Source organism: Gopherus flavomarginatus, chromosome 5, assembly GCF_025201925.1.
Source record: "Gopherus flavomarginatus isolate rGopFla2 chromosome 5, rGopFla2.mat.asm, whole genome shotgun sequence".
NCBI lineage: Eukaryota > Metazoa > Chordata > Testudines > Testudinidae > Gopherus > Gopherus flavomarginatus.
Genome location: NC_066621.1, coordinates 57,069,037 through 57,073,883, shown reverse-complemented (window position 1 = coordinate 57,073,883; position 4,847 = coordinate 57,069,037). Strand labels below are relative to the sequence as shown.

The 4,847-nt window shown below is 39.1% G+C and overlaps 1 non-coding gene across 1 annotated transcript; it reads left to right on the top strand.

The window, feature by feature from the left end:
* The first annotated feature begins 543 nt into the window (after positions 1–543).
* Positions 544–659, top strand: LOC127053006 (U5 spliceosomal RNA). The gene has a single exon (XR_007774932.1). It is a non-coding gene; the product is annotated as a U5 spliceosomal RNA (small nuclear RNA).
* The last annotated feature ends 4,188 nt before the right edge of the window (positions 660–4,847 follow it).

The window sequence follows — 4,847 nt, the reverse complement described above, 5'->3', positions numbered from 1 at the left end:
GTGAAGAACATGTGTATGGGCTTTCCTGAATCAGCACCTATGCTGTAAGATGGAGCTTCCTGATATATGTCACAGATACAGATAGAAAAATAAAAGGATTTGTCCCTTAAAGCAACTGCCTACTATTACATAATTTTACCTACAAAGTCGTTTCCCCCATTGTTTTGTGAATTTGCTCAAGGACATGTATGACATAACAAAGAGTTAATGTAGGCACTACTGCAGTATAAGAATAATAAATAGTAAATGACATTCTTACATTTCAAACAAACTGAAAATGAAGGAAGGAGGCCAATGGAAAAAAGAAGGGGAGGAGGGTTAGGGAATGTGAAAGTTCTAAACATCAGCCAACAGTGGCCATAAAACAAAACATTTTTTAAATAAAAAATCTGAAGGATTTTGTTAGAAATGGGGAATGATGGACTGAAATGGATGTTGGGGACAGGTATAGTGTTCCAAGTCCTATGGCCTGCCTTGACAATGATGTCTGAGCACAGATTTAGGTCTGTATTTTCCAAGGAAGCATTACAGTGAGAAAGATGGCTTCTCTGGTTTCTGTTCAGATTGTGTAAATCTTTCACCTTTTACTAAAGATTTCCGTGGAGAGGAGTGTTTAGGAGTTTCTATCCAATCTTTTGAGGCTTCTCTTCAGTGAGGCTGTTATTCTGAGGGGTAGGGATAGCTCAGTAGTTTGAGCATTGGCCTGCTAAACCCAGGGTCACAAGTTCAATCCTTGAGGGGGCCACTCAGGGATCTGGGGTAAATATCTATCTGGGGATTGGTCCTGCTTTGATTTAAGCAGGGGGTTGGACTCAATGACCTCTTGAGGTCCCTTTCAACCATGATATTCTATGAATGAAGGTAAAGATGAGTCTTTCCACCTTGACAAATCCAAAACCCAAGTCCAAGTTTCAGTGGGGACAATAGGTCCTGCCCAAAGACAAACCTTAGATCATCACAACCCCATCCCAAAGCTGATGCCCACTCATGTCAGAGATAACTTTAGCAGGGACAGCCATGTGTTTTCAGTCCCAGTGGGCTGTCATTATTGCAAACATGCCACTGATCCCGTGAGCAGAAGGAAAATCCCATAGACAAAGTCAGTTCAACAGGTCCTAGAAATAGAAAGACTAAGGAATAACATTTGATTTTATTAGTATCCAACAGCTGATAATGCTGGACCAAAGTGAGAAGCTGGGACACGGAAGGATGTTTTCTTTTCAGAGTGTAGAACAGAGGTCATTGCTGAAGAGGTGAGAACTCTTTTATCTCTGTAAAGGAAAGTTGCCCTTTTAAAGAGCAGGAGGGAGAGCTTTTGTTCTTCATTGTTCTGTGTTTTTCCAGATCATCCCTCATTTTGAGCTGCCTAAGACAGGGAGAAGAAAAAACAAAAACAAACAAAAAAACCCTGAACCCCAACACAACGGCAGCTGCTTCAAAGCTGCTGGGATCTATGTAAATGCACACTCCAAGATGCAGGTATATTTCCCACCAAAGGAAAAAAATCAAATATTCAGTTCAGTCCAGTTCTGCTGGTATCATCCATTTTTAATGCCTGGCTTCATTCTGGTGATGGTTGTTGGTGTGGGTTGTAGCAAAGCTCTAGTTCTGTCTATGACTCATTGGAAGCAAGTTGCAGATGTGCATTTATTGTTAAGCTATTCAGGTTATTAATACTTTTTTTTCCTTTTGTTTAATAGATTATCATTTTGAGAAGGAAAATAAACCATTTTAGGATGCTTAAGTGCCCTTGAGTACAATAATACTTTACAACAGAATTAGAAACACTGCTTAAGGAGCCAGAAACCTACCCAGTACACGATATAGTTCTAAACATATGCCCATCTTATTATTCCACTCCTTCTTTGTAGATATTTTCCTTTCCAATTTTCATTTGCATATCACTGGTAGTTCCCAAAAATATAGGTTTTAATAGCCATGAGTTTTGTGGGGGTATAAGACTGCTGTTTCTGCATTTTCCTAGCGAATGTGCATTTCACCTTTGTTAATTTCTTTCTCTGGAATTGTGTTGCTGGGCTGAGGTCTGGAAAATTTCTTATGTTGTTTCTTTGAAATGAGAGATGTCTTTTTCTGGCTGCAGTTTGGATTCTCCATAGCTCTGGAATTGGAGATAGTTGTAATGATTGTGTTTCACACTTTATTTTCTTCAGTTCACCCCTAACAGGGATCATTCCATAGCTCTCCTCTACATAAAAGGGATCACAGTGAGATTCAGTGGGGGAATGGGGTAGACAACATTTGGTCTAGAAAAACTCTGAGGTCAAGGTCTTTCCTATACAGAGGATTTCCCAAAATCTTGATGTTTGTGGACCATAGCTGATTTTCTGCAATCCCAGGCTTTTGGACTGAAATAGTTCAATGTCTATTCTGAACTTTTGCCACTCACTGGCTGCTTCTTCTTGCTTCTGTGTGCTATGCTCTATTTGATCCAGATGTTTCTCCACACGAGCTACCCAGCCATCTAGATTATTTATTTTGGAGGTCAGTCTCAATTTTGTTTTCTGATGAAGATGTTCTAGTTTAGAGGCTCTCAATTTATATGTGGAGGGATTCCAGGGGCTTTGGCATTCTTGCATGATTAGATTCAGTTAGTGGGTTCCACTGCATCCTTTTGCTGTATTAAAACTGACCTCAGCAGGGGTAATTTCAGTTTTGTAACATTTTTCAGTTCTGGCTTGGATGTATCCAAGATCTGTTCTCAGGAGATTTTAGCCTAAAACAGTGGAAATCCCATAAAATCAGCCTATGATTTTTTTGGCTTTCAGATATTACAGTACTGGAGATATTCTGAACCCAAAGCCATGATCTTAGTTGGCCTTGAAATTGATCTCTGAGCTCTACATAAGATCAGAATAATTCCATGTAGCTTATATCTCAAACATATTTTTGACTATTCCAAATCTGCTTTAAGATGTTTCAAAACACATTGGGACAGATTTTCAAATACGATCGGTGTCCACAGCTGAGGCCAGATTTCCAAGATGCTTAGCACTCACCAGCCCTCATTGAGAACAATGCTGCAAAGTTTTTGAACTCTGATGCCTTATTGAGGTTCCTAAATGGGAACACTCTTTTGGAAACCTGGCTTCTATTGGGGTTCTGAGCCCTATGAATATATTGGAAAAATTGTGCTTTGTGTAAGACAAAGGCTCAGAAATGGTTATTAAAACCATTAAAATCCCAACTAAAATCCCTTTAGTACCTGTATTCATGTATAAAATTGCACGCTTCTAAGTTATAGATCAATTATATCAAAAGAGGAGTAAAAATATGTCAGTGCATATTTCATTAAAGACCCCAAATGGTTTTGCTGAAGTATCTCTACAGGTTTCATTCATCCTGGCTCCTACTAATCCAAATTCAGGTCTACCCAGTTCTGAGGCCAGTGCAGTCTATATTGAGTTTCTGATTATTTGAAGGTGACTCAGAGATTTCCCACATAATCAGCATTCCCCCATCCTATAGCAGTCAGTTGAAATCTGTGTCAAGTTGTGCTAGACAGCTTGAAAGAAGAAATATGCGATTTCAATGCTGTACCTAAATAATTATGTAGATCAGGGCTCAAAATGAGGATCAGGCTGTGAGCCATTGCAGCTAGGAAGAAGGTAGGGCTTGATTATGAACCCCTTCAAATCAATGCTAAAACTCCTATTGACTTCAGTGATGCAAGATTAAGCTCAGAGGACCAGATCCTTATATGTATGTAATTGCTTAATTCCCAATGATTTCAATGGGAGTTAGGATCCTAAATACCTTTGAGAAACAGGGCCAGAGTGCTTCTAAAGTCTGCTTGAGCATTCCCTTGAGGGAAATCTGGCTTTCTGTCCAATGGCATTAGAAAGGATAGGCTCTGTGGAAAGCAATAAAAATGAAAGGAAAGACATGGTGAATGTGAACCAGCACATGGTTTACAACAAACCTCTTGGTTGCTTATCCAGACAATTTAAAAAATGTTAGAAAGAGCAAATAAGAGGGCAATCACAGGAAAGGAATTAGTTTGAAGAGATAGGAAGCTAGTGGCTACCAGGGCTGAAATGAAGAGCAAATCAAAATAATAGGAGTTGGAAACTGACTAAAGGTGCATCTACACTGTGTTTTAAAACCCACAGCAGCGAGTCTTAGAGCCCGGGTTGATAAATTCAGATTCGCAAGGCTCAAGTTATGGCGCTAAAATCAGCAGTGTAGACACTGCAGCTCAAGCTGTAACTCAGACTCTGAAGCTCACCCTCCTCCTTGGGCTTCAGAGTTCAAGTTCCAGTTCAAACTGCAACATCTACATAGCTGTTTGTAGTGCCATAGTGGGAACCTGAGTGTGTTGACACAGGCCCTGAGACTTGCTGCTGCAGGTTTTAAAACACAGTGTAGACATACTCTAAGGGCCCAGTCCTGTAAGGATTTACTCACGTGCTTAGCTTTATGCACTCTGAGTAGTCCCATTGACTTCCATGGACATTAGGGTAGCAACCTTTTTGTAATGGAAATGATTAGTTTAGTTGAGAGTTTGGAATAAGACAGGGTTAAACAGGAGATAAAAAATGAGAATATGTTAAATAAAATAAATGAGGGCATATTAAAAATAAAAGTGCTAAAAGTAAACTCGGAAAGGGCTAAAGCCCAAAAATATAAATATATAAGAGGAAAGAATTTAAAAAAGAAATGTTCATTTTCCCCCTTCCTTTACACTTGTTTATTTTGATTGTAAGCTCTTTGGGGCATGCTACTTATCTTATTTTATACCACGTAGAATGTTTGAGATGCTATTTAAATAAATAATTAATTACTAATGCAATGATGGCAATAGACAATCATCATCCAAGCAACTACTT